Here is a 22,020-nt window from a genome sequence, read left to right as displayed (position 1 = left end):
AACGCGAAAGAAAAGCAAGGCACATCCGTGCTGAGGAACGCTTGCCGCTGTTTTCTCGACAGGGGAAGGGCTCCGCACTTTTTTTTCAGGTGGAAAAAGGCACGGACTACTTGGCATTGTTAACTTTGAGTTGCTGCCATGCCCCCTTTTCCCTCCTCTCACCTCTAACACACGTTTTCTTGATTATGCTGCCATTGTAAGCAATGAGGATATTACCGTTCTTTCGCTCTATGCTTGTATCATTATTGCGGTTTGAAGACATCATGCGGTAAGACCTTTCTTAGCTTCCCGTGTGCGTATGAGTTGAACCGAACCTCCTGGTTCGCTATATTATACGCTTGCCGTACAGACACTTGATAGCTACAACCACAAACTGGTCGCTACAACGCCGACAAAGTTATAGTTAGGTTGTAGTACTTCATGCACTTCGTTCACTTGGCATGCGTTGCACTATGTTGGGAATCGGTGCTCTTTCAGCAAGCATATTATACTTTCACACGCACAAGGTAACTCTCCGGCGCATGCACTTCATGAGTTACACTAATGGTAGCAGTTTGCTGCCAATGTTCAGCGCGAATAAACTTTTTTCTTATCAACCAATATTTTGCAATGTCAGGAAAAAAACATGACGCTTCAACTGAACTGAGTAAAGATCACTTCGTGGGCGAGGTATTTTTCGACGCCATATGGCGCTTGTACGGATCAGCTTATGCTAGTCATGCTATACATTCTTTGATATTTCAGGCAAGCTCAATTGCCACTGGTCGCAGCCCTGGAATATGCTCAAGTAGACTGCAACGTTTGCTGGTGGCGCCAAACCATATCTCGTTTTTACTTGTACGGTGAGTGGTTGCGGGAGAAATCGACGGTGGTGGAAGTTTTCCTGTACTCGCAATTGAAATATGTAAATCTTGTAAACTTTCTCTGCCTGGTCACTGCCGTATTTCTCAAACTTTCGAGTTAGCAACTCTTAATCATTTTGTTCTCACCTCTAGCTAACGAGTTGTAGTCGTCCACTACGTCGTTAGCCATGCTTCTCAGCATAGCCGGCCTGACTGCTGGCTATTTGATACATGGTACTATTATGTGCTATACATGGTCTTTATATATATGCGAAAACATATATGTCCACATATCTACTTCTATACCCATTGAGTTGTTGCTATAGGGATGATTGCGAAAAATTCTTGCTTATAATAATAATTTTATATTTAACGACACCAGAAGCAACATTATAGAACTGTAAACTTTTCATCACTTTAGAATGATGGCCCATTCAATTTGATTATTATTGTTCATTTCGCGAGTATATTTGATCTCACCAACAGGTTGGGAGAACTTAGCAAAGATTCATGACGAGAGAGTCCTAAGAAAAATTTAATTCTTGAATCAGTGCGATTCCGTTTCTATTCGTAACCCATATATTGTACTTACTTAAACATCAGAGGGGCATAAAACACTTGTTCAGCGTCTTGAGGAGGCTCTGCCGCTCTGGAGTCGAGGCTCCTGAGAACCTGCCAGCAAATATTACGTTGCCAAGAATGTGCAATACATGCTCCGCCATAAAGAAATCGTTCCCTCTCCTCTCAAAAAATGGTGCCAAAAACCTCAAGCCGCAGCAGTTGACTGATTTGAGCATCGTGAGCTGCGTTGTTACTATGACTGCCTCGCGATAAACTTAAAGTGATCCACTTTCTCACAAAAAAAGATTAAAAAACAATTGGCCGCGTATCAGCGCACATCTCTGAAAATGTCGTCAAAATACGACTGTTCTGTCATAAGGAATGTGACCACTTTCGGGTGATTTTTTTAAAACGTGGCACCTGTGAGTACTCGTTGTATGGTTATTTTCAGGTCATTTATGTTTTGCCTTCTCTCTGAGAGCGTCTCCTTTGTGTTCAATGTGACCATCCTGGCTGGAAACAATGAACTACAAGAGGCACTGCTTGAGATATGGACGCCACCTGGCAGTGGTGTAGCGAAACATGAGCTTGTGCAGATACCTGGGCCAGTGCGAGGTAGCAGTACAATATCATCGAAAAAGAGCTTTTTTCAGTGCACAGCATCAAATTTTCAGCGCAGCGTAAAAAACAAAACGTTCTTTAGAATTACGTATCCATTTTTTTTCTGGCAAGAGAACACACCACCCAATACTTAAGTATTGAAGTTGTGCCTCACATATGTGTAATATTTGTTTTTTGATCAACAATGTTCACAATTGTGAATACAGCCACTAGTTAAAGATGGCTGGGCAATGAGCCGGGCGCCTAAATAGTATGACAGACAGACAGACAGACAGACAGACAGACAGACAGACAGACAGACAGACAGACAGACAGACAGACAGACAGACAGACAGACAGACAGACAGACAGACAGAGAGACAGGCTACGCAACAAAAGCTAATACCTCGTCTGTCATAGTGTGCAAGAAGCTTTTGGTTTCTTTATCCTGCGGCTTTGTTCTGAGCTTCCACAATCACCTGCCTTAACTATTCAGTCAATATATGAATTTTTAGCCAGTGTTTTCTGGGCTGCGATTCTTTTTGCATATGATGCGGATAACCGGGGATCTCAGTAGGGACAACAGTGGGAAACACAAGCTTACCTTTTGTGTCCTTCTTGTAGTTATCCTCAGTAAAAATTCATTAACATACTAGCGATTTGCCTTTTAATTGTTTTCCATTTGCTTCCTTGCTCTAGTAGTCATTGGTGACAAAAAATTGACAGATTTCACGTACAGTGGGAATCGATGATATGAGAAGCATGAATGAGGAAGCTTGACACGTCACTTCAAAATCAGCACTACAGTACGAGGCAGACGTAATTTATTCCGTACATAAGTTCCATGTCATGATTCCATGTCATGGCCGCGAGAGCATCATGAACGTGGCATGTAGTCAGGTTCTTGCGTAACACGCATGTCATGATTATCATGTTTTCATCAGTCACATACTTTTGCTGTTCGTTTCCAAAATAAAATTAAAGTTCGCGTCACGCACTCAGGTTTACCTGAACTGTCTAATTTAATTGGGAACTCGGCACTGTGCCAGCAAGGCTGTGGTTGTGCAAAAGCTGAAAAAGAAGTGCGCGTGTCGATGCTCTGATACCTGACCCTGAAAAAATGACCTTGCAGGGAATCAAAATATTACTGCTTCTGCACGTGTCTGACGTCTCGCCATGCAGCCATCAGCCCCGCCATCATATTGGCTTTAACAACAGGAGAATCAAGTCCATATGGAGCTGCTGCTGCAGTGCAATTGGCGAAAATCTGCGTTTGAGTGGGATGACCTTCCCGTTCTAAAGCGAAACCAAACAACAAAAAAACACCATAGTATTTGAAGGCGTATAGGTGAAAGTTATCACTTAAGTTTAATAATCATCCAGGGGTGTCTGTTCCTTTGTTTTGCTCTCTGCTTATGTTCCCTGCTTACGTAAGACAGGATAACAAACCGGCAAAAGCTTTCGCACAGCTCATTCAGAAAGAAAATCAGTGAAGTAGTATTGAAGGCAGAGACCTTGCGGTGCAAAAAAGTTCTATAATACCCAAGCACTGAACATTGTTCAAACCTTTCAGTGTTTCTCAGGATAGTTTTCATGTTATTTTTATGCGCATATAGAAAAGCTTCCCGACAAATCACTGACGTATTCATGATTGGGCGCTGGAGCGTTCTCCTCCTCGAGGAACAGGGCTGTTTGTATTGAACTTGTAAACGGCATGAGTTGCAAACCAGGATTTCATTCCAGCGTAGTAAATCCTGCAAAAAATAAATGGTTATTATGATAATTTGTGATTATTTCACAACGTCGTATAGGCCTGATTTTTCGAGCACTAACAAATTTCTTTTTCACATGCGATGAGCAATTGACTGTATTTGACTTTCAATTGAAAGGTCGACCTACACGTGGCAACGTATGCCGGCACATTTTTTCGATTGGTATTTTTTTATTTACTAGACAGATCTTTTATTAAGGCCAAGCTGTGTCTTGGTCGCTATCTGGCAACAAAAGCACTTTTCGTTCTCTCTCTAATCCTGCCTTTAATATTGTCATGGAGTAGTTACGTCGCCGAAGAGAGGAGACTGTGGGTCGAAGATGAAACTATTTATTTGGTCGGACCTCTGGCCAATCAATGAAAAGTCACAATACCGTGATCCGTGGAGCACTGATATCAGCGAACAGAGTGGCCGTGAATCAATTGACAAGTGGGAAAGCACAACGGCATTTATTTACGTGTCGTCGAATATTCTAGCGTTATCGCTAGCAGCCACGAAGGTTTCAGAATAATCTTCAATATTCGCGAAGATGCGCAATTTTAACAAAATCATCTAAGAAGCTTTTCGAACACCGCAAGCGCGGTTCGCGCTGGGAATTACTGACAGTGTAAAAAAGGCGACAACGAAACTTGAGGAAGGATAGTGGCATTGCACCCCCTCTGAGAAAAGCATTGTCCCTATGATTTAATAAGAGACGAAAATGCAATATCACTGTAAGAGAATAAACGATAAGTACAAGCAATGAATTCCAGCAAGAACAACAAACATCAGTCCTCTGGTTAGTTAACGCGCATGAAAGGGCTTGAGGCACATGGCATGGACGACTTCAGATCACCCGTGACCGCTGCCGTCGATAGTTCATGATGCCGCCAGGGACAACCTTGTAGTCGAGTGTGCCCAGAGGTCGAACAACCTTGTACGTCCGAAGTACCGTCACGGCGAAATTGGACCGAAAACTTGGATCCAAATGAACGTGAAACTTGGAAGTAAAAGTGTCGTAAACATATTGCCAAAGGCATCAACGCCCACCGACTATTGAAGCATGACTATGTGAGGAGGGGTAAACAACAAAAAATTAAATACACAATATATTTTTTGTTTCAAAAAGTTGTAATTTTATGTTAGTCAAAGTAACAACAAGGTTACATCACGGTGTATCTGGCATTTGGATAATTGGTTGATTGTCTAAATTTTTCGTCAATTATGTGCTATAACAAGAGAAGGGGGCGTATCTAGGCAATCAGCTATCGGAGCCTACATGTGTTTAGTTCGGTGCATTACCAGGTCAATTAGGTGTCGCTCACTTTCCCGCGGTGGTTTCGTGCGTACCTTCCGTAGTTTACCTATTTTTCATGTGCCATTTACTGGTGTGACATTTCATAGCGGTACTAGCTCACGAATGGGTAGATAGCCAATCTTTTGACTGCCGACTGCTATCGCTGGTGCACGGCCGGCGTGCGCTCGCCTTTAGTCGCGGTAAATGCTACATGCTTAGTACCGATATGCTCAAGTTTACTATTGCCAAAGCTACACTGTCAAAGCTGCTGCCGCACTGCTGTGGTGTTCGACAATTGGGCATTGGGTGTTCTCGACCCGTTTTGTTATCTTGCTCATGGAGAGTTGTGTCCCGATTGCATCTGCGAAGTTATTTATGCATATTGTAAGTACGTCATTTGTCTAATAAAACAACATTGCTCCCTTAATCATTGCTTTCAAATGCAAAGCATGTTTAGTGACCTTCGGTGACTTAAAGCGTATCTATCTATCTAGCCGCTTTTGTTTGGGTGCTCTCGTGGTCAGCCCCTTAGCGTGGCGGGAGGGTGAGATGGTTTGATGATTAGGACGCACAGGTCAAGACATGAATTATGCCACAATCCTATCGGGTATATCATCAAACACTTCTCGCCAGACAGCGGCGTATACCCATGGGCCGGGGCGTGCCGCTGGTACGCGGGTATGTGCCACAGGTGATTGACACTTAGTATCTACCTAAGAACGACTAGAACACACATGAGCAATTTGAACGTATGAGCGTTAAGAAATACCTGACATTGGTATCATCGACCCGACCAATGCAAAAAATAAATGTCAGAGTCCCAGCTGGCATTGAACCCACGAATTCTGCATGGCAATGAAGCATTTTACCAAAGAGCTACGACCGGACTCTGACTACTTTTCATTTAGACGCTAATCTTCGTGAAACGTCAATAGTGGTTGCAGAGCTGCCTACACGATTTCATAAACTATAAATATGTACTTTTTTGATACAGCCGTCAAGTCGGGTTAACGGAAATTGAGGTTAGTTGCCATGCGCTGAAGTAGATTTATGTAGCAGGGTCCAGCGCCAGCATCCTCGCGAGCATCAGTCCTTAATATCCGCTTCTGGTATTGCTAATACGCATGTTCCAGTTGACATCGTTCCGCAGGTCCAAATAACTTTATATCAACCTCTTCAACTCTCTCTTCGAGATAACTGTGCGTGGAATTTTTGTACATATATTTAGCGGCATTTCATGACGTGTCGCACAATAAAAAACTCGTAAAACAGTCACTTTCCCTCCACATGCTTCGCATGACGGCGATTCCTATGTACGTGAGATCTGCCAAATTTTTTTGTTCTTTTCTCTTCTGCATGCATTTAGCGAACCACAAGACGCAATAAAATTGCGTATTATTACGGACACGTAAAAGTTCAGCAATTAAAAAAATTCAATTTCGCGCAATGTAGGGCAAATGCACAACAACAATACCACTACCTGTTGTGACGTCACATTTTTAAAAATTTTTGTTTGTTATTAGTTGTTCTCTCCAAACGTAGTTGGAGACGGTGGCAACAAGCCGCCGACTACTGCATCCAAGGGCTTTTATAAAAGCTACGCTATTAGTATATATATATATATATATATATATATATATATATATATATATATATATATATATATATATATATATATATATATATATATATATATATATATATATATATGTGTGTGTGTGTGTGTTGGTACCTCCTCGGAAGTTTTTCATCCGCGTCGGCGTATCGGCTTTCATACCCAAACGCGGTAGCTTGACTGGTATTCCACGAATTTTCGTCGAAGATTGTAACGGTGGCGGTCGGTCATCTGCAGATTCTCGATGCGCAGGCGGGCAAGTTGACGAGCTTCCGTGCGCTGAGAGTAGACGGTGACGTCGAGACTCCCTTCGTCAGCAACGTTTGGCAGCATGGCATTGAGCTTCGTTGCCGGGTTCTTTCCGTAGACCACCTTGTACGGCGAGATATTAGTCGTCTCCTGCACCGCCTTGTTGTATGCGAAGGACACATACGGAAAGATGGCATTCTACGTTTTTTGTTCGTCGTTGACGTACATGGCCAACCTGTCAGCGATGGCCTTGTCAGCCACTCGGTGAGGCCATTGGTCTGTTGGTGGTACGCTGTCGTCTGGTGGTGGCTTTTCTGGCTGTGGACCGAGATCGCCTGAGTTAGGTCAGCAGTGAATGCAGTACCGCTTTCAGTGATAAAGACTTCTGGGGCACCATGACGCAACACAATGTTTTTGACAAAGAACTTTGCTACCAAGGCAGCACTACCTTGGGTCAAAACCCTTGTCTCGGCGTAGTGGGTGAAGTAGTCAGTAGCTACGACGATGTGTTTGCAAGAAGGTTCTCAAAAAGTCGTCACTGTCCTCGTCATCCTGCGGCAGAGCGTCAACGGAGGCACAAGACAAGCAGTCTGCATTAGAGTGTTTTAGTCTGGACTTTTAAACGATGGTAACGTCCAATTCTTGAAGCCTTAGACTCCATCGTGCAAGGTGACCTGAAGCGTCCTCCGCGTTAGCTAGCCAGCACAAAGCGTGGTGGCTGCTCACAACAATGTAGGGGCTTCCATGGGGATAGGGGCGAAAATTTGACGTAGCCCAGATGATAACATGACACTCTTTTTCTGTTGTGGTGGAGTTGCTTTCTGCCTTCGATAGCGACCAGCAAGTATAACTCCTAATCTTTTCTTCTCCGTCAGTCTTCTGCAAAATAATGACACCGAGACCTACGCTGCTGGCGGCAGTGTAGATTTCCGTATCAGTGTCTTTGTCAAAACGCGCAAGTATCGGCAGGGCCAGCAGGCGTCGTTTCAGTTTCTGAAATGCCTCAATTGGCGCCGTCCCTCTCTTGAAATCGACATCGGTCTTGATAAACTGCTTTAGTGGCTTGGCTATCTGTGAAAAGTCCTTGACGAAGCATCTGTAACAGGGCACAAGCTAAAAAACGGTTGACGACCAGTTTTTTCTAGACTCTTTGAAAAGATAATTTATCTCCGGTTAAGCAAATGCGAGACAAACATTTATTCCTGACGAATGCTTAGTACGGTTTCCGTAAACATCTTTCAACAGAACCTTGCTCTTGAAACAAAAAGTAAACATTTTGAAAAAACTTGAAAAAAATAAAATAATCATTGGTATTTTTGATTATTTGATATGTGGGGTTTAACGTCCCAAAACCACCATATGATATGAGAGACCCCGTAGTGGAGGGCTGCGGAAATTTTGACCACCTGGGGTTCTTTAACGTGCACCAAAATCTGAGCCGACGGGCCTACAAACTTTCCGCCTCTATTGTAAATGCAGCCGCCGCAGCCGGGATTCCAACACGCGACTAGCGGGTCAGCAGCCCAGTACCTAAGCCATTACACCACCGCGGTGGGGCAATTAGTATTTTTGTAAATTTAGCAAAACAGTTTTACCTTTCTAATCAGCTTCTATGAATTAAAAAGCTCTTCTGGTATGGATTTCATGGGCACGTGGAAAATTTACTTAAGTCCTACCTAAAGAATCGGAGACAAGCACTCAACATTATTGGTTTCACAACGTAACTGAAGAAAGTAAAATGTGGAGTCCCTCAAGGAAGCATATTAGGTCTTTCTCTTTTTGACATATATTAATAATGGCATAGTGCATAGCGTTCGTAAATAGAGAGGTTAGCATTGTTTGCACTGTGGGACAGTTCAACAGTGCTTTTATTCAAATAGCTGCGCTCTCGTGTATTTTGAATGAATTAGCGGATGTCAAATAATTTCTATATGTTTTTCCTTTTGTGTGATACAATGTAATTTGTTGTACTACTGTAAAATTGGAGCCCCACCGCGGTGGTCTAGGGGCTATGATATTCGGCTGCTGACCCCGAGGTCGTGGGATTGAATCATGGCTGCGGTGGCTGCACTTCCGATGGAGCCAGAAACGCTGTAGGCCCGTGTGCCCAGATTTGGGTGCACGTTAAAGAACCCCAGGTGGTCAAAATTTCCGGAGCCCTCCACTACGACGTTTCTCATCACCATATGGTGGTTTTGGGACGTCAAAGTCAATCAATCAATGCTGTAAATTTGGAATTTCAAGCTCAAAAATGCTGCGTTGGTTTTTCCTGAAACATGCTCCAAATTTAAATTTTCTCCCAGGAAAAGCAAGATATGATGCTCCAAAACATTGCTCCAGATAATAGCTTGGCTGCTTCACCTCTGCTAGCTATAAGTGGTTACTCTTCCACCCTGCTTTTGTGTGTCCATTTTATGTTCTTTGATGTTGCATTGTTGCAAGGGGACATATGGGATGTGCTTGATATTTTACATCTTTAAATTAATTATTCTGCATGGTTAGTATCTAGTGACACTGTTAAGCTATAGTAATTTTGCCTATTGTTTTCACTCCAGTATTATTCTTTCTCCAGTATTCTGAATGTCTGAACACACAAGGGTTATTGTGAAATGAAAATGCCATTGTAAGACTGTTTTGTCGTTACATTGATTAGAATACCAATAGCCTTGCATAATATGCATAAGGCATGCCACAACACATGCAAACTGTGGCGTATCAATGTGGTAATTGTAGTGTGCATTGATATATTATTTCAGTATATTAGAGAAATAGGGCATTCTGCATTGCACTACTCTTCCTGCTGTTTGTATGCTGCACTTCACTGTGCTTTTGTGCTGCATTGAAGCGCGTTAAAATTAGTTCTTCGTTTTTAGGTGCAAATAAAGGCTTTTTTATTGTACTTTGATATGCATGCATCGGTCGTCAGAGCTCCATGCCGTACCATTGATGTCTGATTTCCAGTCTTCCTTTGTAGCAAATGGCATTCTGCTCTGCACAATTGAAAAAGGCTTTTGATTAAGGTACAATTTGTCTCTGAAGCCTGTATGTGCTCTGTGCCTAATAAAATAAACCTTAATTTCATTTTGCACTATGGCATGACTTTGTGAACGCTGTGTTATGTGTGACAGCTCATTTTGAGTGATGCCTTAGCATTCAGCTAGGATTACGTGTTATATGTGAGAGCCTTATATGCCGTGCTTCATATATGCACGATAAAAGCTGTGCTAGGGCCAGGATTACCACACTGTGGCAGGAGCCACTAAAATAGGACATCTGCACATGAAAGGTCTAGCTAAAGGGTAAGCTTTCACGTGCTTCCACGGGGGCCTACTAGAAAAGGGTAACACTTGAATTATGGTATTTTTTGCATGGGCGTTGGGACATTATTCAACATGAACACCCCCACACCCTTTTTGCTGTTTGAGCGAATTACACCCCTACACTACTTTTGTTTTTTAAGGGTGTTAGGGTGTCAAAGCAATATTACAACCTTACGCCCTTAAGGTTACTTGGGTGTACATTCGCTTATACACCCTCACTCCCTTAAGGCCACTCGGGTGTACATTTACCTTTACACACGAAAAAAAATGTTTGTGCCATAGGGTGCAAATTCGGTAATCCGCCCACGGTATAGGTGTAGTCCTGCTTGATACACTTATTTAGTGGGGTGTAGGGGTGTGAGGTATAGACACAATAAAACACCTATATATGGGTGTAATTTGGTTTACAGTGTGCACCCGTAGCACAGTCTCCGTTTGCGAAAAAAGGGCTCTTTTCAGACATAGCCAAGTAACAACTGAGATACTTATTCGCTTTCATCTGTACTTGTGAGTACAAAGTGCATCATTAGTGCGTGATAAACACGGAGCATGGTTCGACCTGCTTGTTATTCTGCACGTGACTTTCGAATTTGTTCCTATCACTTTCATTGCTTCGCCTTTGCGGGAAGGCTGTAACTTTTTTTCTTATAGCGTTGTTTCAGCGGGAGTGAAATTTAAGAGTACATGTATACTTCAGATTAGCAACACGTTAAACAATTGCTGCAGGTCAAAATAAATACGTATTCTTCACTACAGCCTGCCTCCTAATCATACGGTGATTTTGAAAAACATCACAATTTGTTAAAAAGCAGCCAAGAAATATCACAGAATTGAAACATTGGCAAGAAATAGGAATATGCGTGTAGCGCATAGGATCCGTGAGAGGTTAAATATTTTGACACGCAAACTGCATGAAGCTAGAAAACTTGCCATGTAACTTTGTAATAGCATAGTATTCCTAACTATCTCTTTTTGGCTTTCATCGTGTATTAACCCCAAACAGTAGAGCATGCATTTTTGACTGCAACAAATATATGGGATGTTTCATCTGGCGGTGTGCCGTCTCAGTGTGATCTTCAATTTAAAAAATGTGGAAACCCTGTCCTCAGCTTTCATTGACTTCATGATTCGTTTGCTTCTTGAGGCTGCGTCTAACAATTAAATCGGACCGTTGGGCTATCTCCCTTATTTCGTACATCTATAAATAAGTTTACTTATCACACGTTATATCAATACATGATGAACGTACACCAAGTAGCCGGAAATCTGGCTTAACTGTCACTGTTGCCGTCATCGTCATTGTTTTTCTCTTTGGCCTAAACGACGGGCACTGATGGATAAAGTGCACGTACTACATTGATCCTTTCAGGGCACTGTCCTTTGATGAAGGTAAACAATATGGGCCAACAACTTCTAATTTTATTCTACAAGCATCACTTATGTAAAGCCAACCCAGGGTGATTAACAATTCAATCGAACTCCAAAGCAAATCTGCGGCTTATGTTTTTGCGTCACCCAGTTCTGTGACAGCCCAGCAAGGACAGTATATAGCTGTTAGCTAGAATAGAAATTGTGACCTTTTCTAGCTCACTTACCAAGGAGAGCGTCCAAGAAAATATCACCATCTCTACGAAATGAGTGACAATGAAGGAGCTTGCTCGAAACTCATTGAGGGAACCCTGAATCTTCCGGACAAATCCTCTGCCAGCATATTTGTTTTATTTTTATTTATTTATTCATACTGTCAACCCTCACTTGAGGGTCATTACATTGAGGGAAGCATAGGATATGGAAAGTAAATAAAGACATTGATATTTTCAGCAACTTTGAACAATAACACAATAGCAATTTCATTGCTCGACAAAGTAAACATCAAGAGCACATTCAAATTTTTTAACGTCAGAGTTTTCAACAATATGTCGCGGCAGTTTGTTCCACGCTTCTATAACATCAGGGAAAAAAGATTTGCGAAAGACGTCCGTGCGAGCACCGAAGGGGCGAACTGCCGCGTCATGATTGATCCGGCTGCTGAGCTTATGCGGGGGGTGTACGTAAATTGTTCTATCTATTTTTATTTGACCATGCAATATCTGAAAAATACTTTTAGGCGCTGCTTTTTTCGTCTAATTTCTAGAGATTCCAAACCACTTAGTTTTTTAACATCTCGGTAACGGAATCAGTCCTTTTATACTTCGAACATATAAATCGCGCGGAAAGTCTCTGAATTCGTTTCAGTTTATCTATTAAATCCTTTCGGTGGGGGCTCCAGGCAGCACAAGCATATTCTAAAACAGGGCGCACAAATGTTTTATATGCAAGCAGCTTGACGTCTTTCGTAGCATTCGGTAACTTAGCACGCAAGAAACGCAGTTTTCTGTAAGAGGCACCGCATACATTATCGACATGTGCACGCCATTTCAAATCATTCGTAATATGCACTCCCAAATATTTAAATGCACACACCTGCGGTAAATAATTAGGTCCAATGCTGTACGTAAATGGTAAAACGTATTTCTTGGTAGTTATATGCGTATATGTTGTCTTAGAATAATTTATTTTCATCTCCCATTTATCGCACCTAGTTTGAAAATCATCAAGACAATCATTAATTACAATTTGGTCATTCGCACACGTCACTGGGGCATAGATTTTATACAAGGTGTGACACGTTGTCATAGGGGTAATATACCTATATACACAATGTTTTATTATTTATATATCAATGGATTATGCACAAGAAAAAAACATTTTCATATGCACGAAATAACATAATACATTACTGATTTCAAAGTTGTGGGATGTTTCTTTTTCTTTGAAGATTACAGTTTTGTGACATCTGAAGTGTGTGGCAACGGGATCCCAAATTAGATGTTCCAGTTGAAAGTTGGAGAAGGCAATGTAGATACAGGTCCTGATTCCAGGTACTTTTGCCAGAAGGCCCTGGTCAACTGAGCTTGGGTCGCGTTGGCTGCCAATGGGCTTCTGTAACTGTAACGAGGAGCCCACCTAGTTTGTTTGAGGGGCGGCCCGCACCGGGCCATTTTCCTCCTACTCATTATATATATATATATATATATATATATATATATATATATATATATATATATATATAAGGGAAAGAAGTGTATACCTAAGGGCTCGTTTTTCCGTGTTTTAACACAATATTAATGAGATATAACAGACAGTATTGCCAAGGAATGTACAGGGGAAGTTATTAGAACCAATGGAATGTAAATAAGAAGAAAGAAGAAAGAAAGGTGGATGAAAAAATTACCAACTGTGAGCAGGGATCGAACCTACGACCTTCGAATATATATATATATATATATATATATATATATATATATATATATATATATATATATATTGCCACGTTCCATTTCCCAAGTTTTTGTTATCGTCCCAAAACACCACACGATTCTCAGCGCAAACCGCGCCTGCAGTTTTCTAGAGGGTTCCGGACTGTAGTAGATCATTTCGATAAGATCACGCCCACTGTGCGAATGGTACAGATTGTTCTGGAACGCACGCCGCCGCCAGCGATAGCGCTAGAACATTCGACGGCGGGAGTATAAATGCCGACGCGCTTCGCCGCTTGTCAGTTGTTGATCGAAGGCCGACGCTCCGTTCGCCGCTATCAGTCTGAGACTGCTATCTGTGCGAGACTGCTGCTGTAATTGGACTTTCTGTCTACCGGGCACAGGTTCGCCCAAATAAACAGTTAAATTCCAACAAGAAGTCTCCTGTCTTCGGCCACGTCACGACCCCGTGACATTTGGTGGAGGTGCTGCTTCGTTCATGTACCGGACGCCCCCGTCAAGCCGTGAACCCAGCCCACGTCGCGGAGAAGACACCGACGCCAACCAGGAGCAGCGAACAAGCCGCCGACAGCAAGGGCTACCACCGGAGTACGGGCTTCTACACGACAAGCCGCGGAAGACCGAGGACATGCCGGGACTGTCAGCGACGCAAGACACCGCCGACAAGGCCAGCGGGACTTCTGCAGCCAATTGATCCACCTTGCCGACCTTTTCAGCAGATTGGTATGGACCTATTGGGGCCGTTCCCGACGTCGGCTTTCGGAAACAAGTGGATCGTGGTAGCCACCGACTATCTCACCCGCTACGCCGAGACAAAAGCCCTGCCAAAAGGCAGTGCATCCGAGGTAGCTAAGTTCTTCGTCGAAAATATCGTCCTACGTCACGGCGCCCCGGAAGTCCTTATCACCGACAGAGGAACGGCATTCACTGCCGACTTAACTCAAGCGATCTTGGCATACAGCCAAACAAACCACCGCCGGACGACAGCGTACCACCCACAGACCAACGGCCTCACCGAGCGGCTTAACAAGACGATCGCCGACATGCTGTCAATGTACGTCGATGTCGAACACAAGACGTGGGATGCCATTCTTTCGTATGTGACCTTCGCATACAACACGGCGGTGCAGGAGACGACGCAGATATCTCCATACAAATTGGTCTACGGAAGGAGCCCGGCAACGACGCTCGATGCCATGTTACCCAACGTCACCGACGAAGAAAACCTCGATGTGAGCGAGTACCTTCATCGCGCCGAAGAAGCCCGACAACTTGCGCGGCTTCGTATCAAAAATCAACAGACGACCGACAGCCACCGTTACAACCTTCGACGACGCTTCGTGGAATACCAGCCCGGTGAACGTGTTTGGGTGTGGACGCCGATACGCCGACGTGGACTAAGTGAAAAGCTTCTGCGACGGTACTTCGGACCGTACAGGGTGGTTCGACGTCTCGGCCCACTTGATTACGAGGTTGTCCCCGACGGCATTACGAACTCTCAACGACGCCGATCGCGACCTGAAGTCGTCCATGTCGCGCGCCTCAAGCCGTTTCATGCGCGTTAACAAACTGAACCAGTGTTTTTTTGCATTATTGTTGTATCGTAATTTATTCATTGTACTTTCTTGCATTATTATTGCACCTTCATCTTTAGTTAAAGCATCGAGACGATGCCTTTTTCAGAGGGGGGCAATGCCACGTTCCATTTCCCAAGTTTTTGTTATCGTCCCAAAACACCACACGATTCTCAGCGCAAACCGCGCCTGCAGTTTTCTAGAGGGTTCCGGACTGTAGTAGATCATTTCGATAAGATCACGCCCACTGTGCGAATGGTACAGATTGTTCTGGAACGCACGCCGCCGCCAGCGATAGCGCTAGAACATTCGACCGCGGGAGTATAAATGCCGACGCGCTTCGCCGCTTGTCGGTTGTTGATCGAAGGCCGACGCTCCGTTCGCCGCTATCAGTCTGAGACTGCTATCTGTGCGAGACTGCTGCTGTAATTGGACTTTCTGTCTACCGGGCACAGGTTCGCCCAAATAAACAGTTAAATTCCAACAAGAAGTCTCCTGTCTTCGGCCACGTCACGACCCCGTGACAATATATATATGTATATATATATATATATATACATATATATATATACATATATATATAGGCAGGCATGGTGGTTGAGTGGCCGTAGCGTTGCATGTAGTCCAGTAGATCCTCCGTGAGCGGTCACAACGTGGTTTATTTCGACGTTTCGGCCTAGAATCTGGCCTTCATCAGGATCCTGATGAAGGCCAGACTCTAGGCCAAAACGTCGAAATAAACCACGTTGTGACCGCTCACGGAGGTTCTACTGGACTATATATATATATATATATATATATATATATATAACTAATAAATGCGCTTTCACGTAATGCTTCTGCATTCCGCTGACGTTTCGACGGGAGCCCCATCTTTTTCAAGACATGTGAAATTTGTTATGTGAATGCGCATCTACTTTTATACTTTTAATCTTGCAGCAACCGAAATTATTCTTCTACATATATATATATATATATATATATATATATATATATATATATATATATATATATATATATATATATATATATATATATATCAAAGTTTTTCTATCTCTGCCGCCGTTTGAAGCCGCTCCTGTTTCGCGGCTCCTAAAGTGGACATTATGCCTTGCAGATGTGTAGTGATGTGTGGTGGACCTCGCTCATTAGCAGGAAGACGAATAACGAAGTAGCATAGTGGCGGCATTCCTACTTCGTGAAAGTTACGGTGGGTGTGTAGGGAGTGCATTGTACTCGCAGACACGCCAAGGCACTTGCCCCGAGCACAAGAAACTCAACGAGCAAGCTCCTAAAATCTGCGTAACAGGTGCACAACGTTGGCCAGGGGATGCAAGTTTGGTCTCTTATGTAATGAGAAGATCGATACCAAAATGGTAAAATTGTGCGCAAGTGTACATTGTACAAAGCACGAAGATCTTTCACTGTTTAAAGAAATATCTAGTGACATGTAACTCTGGTACTCGTTGCTAAAAAGGTGAAATTCAGAAATTAGTATGTTGTGTTTATATAATGAAAAATAACTAATAAGTAAAGGGGGCTGCAAGCCCAACAAACATGCCTCATCAATGGACAGTATGAGCTGCTTTGTTAACAAATTCATGCAGTACTTACCCAGTAAATGCCAAATGAATCTCTCAATAAATGCGTGCGTGTGTGTATGAGCGTGTTCGCGTGCGCACGTGTGCGTGGGTGTGTCTACATGCCGTTTCGTTTTTATCATTAATGCCAATTTGTGTGTGTGTGTGTCTTCATGCCATTTTCTTTGAGCTATTCATGCCACTTTGTGTGTGTGTGTGTGTTTGTGTGAGTTTGTGCCAAGATATTTTATTTGGGTAATTCATGCCATTTTGTTTGTGCCTATCAAGCCCCTCTGTGTGTGTTTGCGTTTGTTCATGCTATTTTGTTTGTGTGAGTGTCTTCATGCCACTTGAGTTGTGCCATTCATGCCACTTTGTGTGTTCGCGCGCGCGTGTGTGTGTGTTTGTTCGTGGAATTTCGCTTTTATCCGCTCCAGGGTACAATCACAGAAATTACGAAAAACATCGGTCTAATATAAAGTCAAGAGGAGCAATTAGAACTTTTAAAATGTTATAGTTCGGCTGTAAAGCTTGAGTTACTCGCCATAAATTTTTGTTAATATTCACAGCTCATAAAATAATGTTTTGGCCACACTTATACAAACACCGTTGTATAATGAAGACAAATCGTAGAATCTTCAGAAGGCTTCACGAGGCAATGTTTTTTAAATCGTTGAATGCTCAAATAACGTTACAAATAATGTTTCGAAAATATACATCCCGTACTAACATCCCCACTTGAAAACATAGCCACTAACAACATTTTTGCCTCAAAAGTCTACTTGCAACGAACATTAATAATATTGATTTGAAGCCATAAATATACATAACAAAATACGAAGTAACGCAAACACAGACGCGTCTCGAATATTTTCTTGGGTTGGCCCAAGCATCACAGACAAGCTTATCCACAATGTGGATGAGCTAGCACTCCTAAAAGGCCTCCAAAATTGTATGGTCTTTCTGCTTTATTCAGATTGAATATCTGTAAGATGACGCTGCATGTAAATACGCGTAGGTGAGTAGTCTTTAGAGCTTGCGTATAACACGAGAGATATTGCGTTTAGGCGGAACCAGACACCGCAGATTGAGGGCTTTCCAGTACCGGTTTAGTGGACGTCTTAAGTATGTGAATAAAACAGCCACTGACATTCTGGTGATGTACAGTTCTCGGTGTGGTAATTGGCATACATGACGGCCGATACTATTATGTCTCTCCGCTTTACGTTGGGTGACGCTGCGCGGGTTAGATTTTGTCGCAATGCAGAACCAAGACTATCACTTGGTGTGTCCCATAGTGAACTCGCTCATTGTCGGTGGCGAAATAAAAAAATAAACGCCAAGCCTACGTGGTAGGCGGAGCATAGTCGCAACGAAAGCAAGAAGAGTGGCCTTTCAGAGTCTTTACAAATAACTCATTGGGTCTCAAGTGCAAGCACACTTGCTTGGTACCCACTTGGACATAAATAATAAACTTTTGGCTGGTAGGCTGGCATTTGCTATGCTATTTTTCATCACTCTTCTGAGAAGCGTGATATCTGCTAAACACTTGTAGGAATTTCTTGCCAATTGTCCACGCAGTGGCTGACGACGATGAGGAATTAGGGCCGAAGTGGGTATGCGCCACAGTTAACAGAGGAACAAGAACAAGCTTTCATGATGGTTTGGAGAATTGGACGGCCCACTCGTTACACTATTCGCACTGTGTGACGACTAGTTGTTTTTCACTGTAGTAAAATCCTTATCAGTCGCATTAACGTGATTTCATTCCGACAACAAACCTCCCTAAGGCAAGTTTGACAAGTCAGAGCGCCGGTGGAGCTCAGTGGTAGAATACTGGGCTGGTACCCACCGGATCCGTTTTCGAGTCCCACTGTGCCATTCTTGCTAGGTCATGCCTGCCTAAGGCATGTTTGACAACAAGTTACAAGCACCGGTGTAACTAAGTGGTAAAATATTAAGCTGGCACTCAACGCACCCAGGTTCATGCGCCACTGTATCATGGGTGCAAGGTTTTTTTTTTTTCTAATTTCTCGTGATGTGTTAAGGCAGTGGCAGCGTTGGACAAGAACTGCGCGTGACCCGAAAATTCATATCATGACAGTTCTCGCTGTAAAAAATTAAAGTGCTTTCTCAGCTTGTCTTCCGGCCCTCTGTGGAGAAACTTCTAAGTTCCGATTTCTGAGCGCCGCACTTAGGTGTTGGGCAACAAAGAAAAAATAAACCTGTGTATAGGCTTCATTTTTAATGCAAGGGAAAGCATAAAAATATACTTAGTGTCATGTTTCAGCTCCTACATCAGCAAGAAAAATTTTTTTCTTTTCTTCCTGATTATTCCTAGCTCATATGATCCGCCAGCTAAGGCAAGGATGTTGTGAGCTTCTCAAAATGCTTTAAGTTGCGACGAGTGACATGTGAAAATGAAGTGCGAGCTGATACGTGCTTTTAGATTTGCCACTCGCAAGGATTGTTCTCATACTACTTTCCTTTTTGAATTCATTACGAATAATAGACATCTATTTCTCCAGTTGCTCTTTCCGCATGCGTTCCCACTTCGTTTGCATTTTTCACTCTTCCGCGACATTATCATCCGCAAGCTTTGAACGAATGTATCGAAGATGGTCGAAGATCGTCCCTCCTATGCATTATTGAAAAAAAACAGGGCCACTTCTATTAGTGATCTATTATGCATGGTCGTATCAATGGAGGTATAAAATAACATACTTTCATTGAATAAACATACAATATATTTTACGCACGTGCCTCTCTTGACACGTTCAGCATTGCGTGCCGTCTCAAGATCGGATTAACAAGGCAGATTAAACAAGAAATTTATTATTCACAATGAACGGTGAAACCTAATGCACAGTAAAAAATAATGAGCCCCCCTGAACAAGATTCAGTAGTAAGAAAATCAAAGAAAACAACTTGTTCAGCTTCTTCCTAATGAAACATTCTCAGGAAGACTCCCAGCTATCTTGTGGGCTTGTTTTATTTTTGCCGGCATAAATGAACACAGCCAGGAGACTTTTATGTAGAACAAAACATGAATTCATGCAGGAATATTGACCATTTATTTGCTTTGATTATCGGCCCAGTTCACAACGAATTCATGGAATTGAAGGAAAGAAGAGATACACACGAGCCGCCAATTGCAAATAGAAAAGAAGACAGCTTGTTAATCTAAAATATACAATATATTGAGTGACCGGTTGCAAAAAAAGAAACTTCGGTATAAGGGTAGGCGCTTCTCCCACTACATCATATTGGAAAAGAAAAAGAAACGTAGAAGGTAGAAACGTTTTTCGTTGCTTAAGCCAAACGCACCAATAATAGATCGGTACGCTTCTAGGAAGAAAAAAAAAGAACACCCCGAGCCCCATTTGTTTGTATCTTTTAGCGCTGAAGAAATTTCAATCGAAATCCAATCAGCTGGGGTTGAACCGCAGCCTCATGGCACTTCCCTTGGCGCCAAAAAAAAAAGACAAGGACAGCGCCCTTGCAATACGATCCGGGTAGCGGTGCTTGAAAAGGAGTCACGCTTTCCAATACTTTCTCGCAGGCGGGAGACAAGGCCAATAAAAAAAGCAAAGAACAGACGTCTGAGAATACGAGGGGTAGCTCATCGGCAAAGCTCGTATCTGAGATGGCATCATGCTGTGCGCATTGATCAAGCCTGATTAGAGGGACGTCCTACGCATTCCGCTTGCAGCGAGTCTGGTCGGTGATCGCAGCTATGCCATTTTTTAAAGAACCACGGCGAGAAATTAGCGCGGAAGCTACGTAGAAGCCGCTAATCTTGGGGGCTTTTTGAGCTCGGCCAGCGCCCTGGGTGTTCGCGGGAAGCCCATATGCATGCGATTGGCACGTACAAGCATAGACACCGTCTGTGCAACTGACCACTGCGCAATTTTTCATCTCGCGTAAGACAAAGACCCTTTTGAGCACCGGAATTTATTTTCACACCACCAGCTGGTTACAGATGCACACAGATGATTTTACGTAATATGTAAGAAATTTTACGCAAAAAAAGATCGATTGCATCAGCAGGGCTTGTGAAAGAACCATACACGGCATACCGGAATGGAAACACAGTCGAACATTCACGCAAATGTGGCGCGTCAGTGCTTCTTGTATCAGTAACACGAGAGCTGAAAATAGAAGCTAGACTTGCTACAAAGAGGTGCTCCGACGACTCGGTCAGTCTACGCCAAACATACAGGCAATCTTGGCGGCCATCCTATATATATCCTAAAACGTTTTTTGTTAATTTCTTACAATTAAAACGTGAGTTTCTAGAGTATTCCGTAGAAAAAAAATTATTGGTCGCATGGGAGCCTTCTAAGTATTGCTGAGCGTTGTCTGTGTGGTGCGAGTTCGATAATGCATTCTAAGATTATTGTTCCTCGTTACAATAATAAGTTTGGTTTGGATCACTTAATAATTCAAAGTAATCACGAAAGGTGTTCGCAGCACCATAATACTGCTGCAATGAATGTGTCATATGTGCACGTCTAGAAATTCCGCCATTAGGTTCTACGCCTGCATTTGTTTCTTTTGTAATATTGCAGTATGTAAGAAGTACTGTAGTTTTATATATTTTTTCACGTGATCGTACGTTAAAAATGGCAGGGACAGCTATTCAAAAATGGAAGTCTTGGCTGAATTACAGCAAACAATGACCATCGTGCTATTGGCGAACAGAGCGGCAATCGTCACTAATCTGATCCGCACCAACACCCGTCGGCATTTACGCACGCAGCGTCTAACATTCGAGCCTCGCTCGCTGGACTCCGTGCCGACCGGTTGTGCCCTTCAGAGCTCCGATGACAGTGCAGCTCTGGCTGACTGGGCTGGTCCTACGCCACCTCCTGACGCCGATCCACGACAACGATGACAGCGTAGCTCTGGCCGACTGGATTAGCTCTACGCCAATTCCTGACACCGACAAGAGCTCTCAACAGTGCTGCCCCGTCCTAGAACTCCTGCATCGTGTCCATCTTTCCTGTCTTCTCCTCACTTCCGTCGTTCACTGTCCCCGCGCCTTGTTCTCTTCTTCCTCTCTCTGTCTATCTCTTTACCTTTTAATCCTATCTGTTCAATCCCTTTTCTACCCCCAATCCTCGTGAGCTACTGTTGAGGTGTCCTCCCCTTGAGAGACAGTTATGGAGCTATCTTTTTTCATTTTTTTAATTTAAAATTACTCCCCCCATTCGAGTGTTACCATTGATGGCCGAGTTTGGTCCAGATCAACTCAATCGTTCATGTTTATGCTCTGAAGCAGAACAGATAATCCGAAAACTATCTAAAA

Source organism: Rhipicephalus microplus, chromosome X (genome assembly GCF_043290135.1).
Source record: "Rhipicephalus microplus isolate Deutch F79 chromosome X, USDA_Rmic, whole genome shotgun sequence".
Classification (NCBI taxonomy): domain Eukaryota; kingdom Metazoa; phylum Arthropoda; class Arachnida; order Ixodida; family Ixodidae; genus Rhipicephalus; species Rhipicephalus microplus.
The sequence above is the reverse complement of the archived record's forward strand: the minus strand, read 5'-3'. Positions refer to the sequence as shown.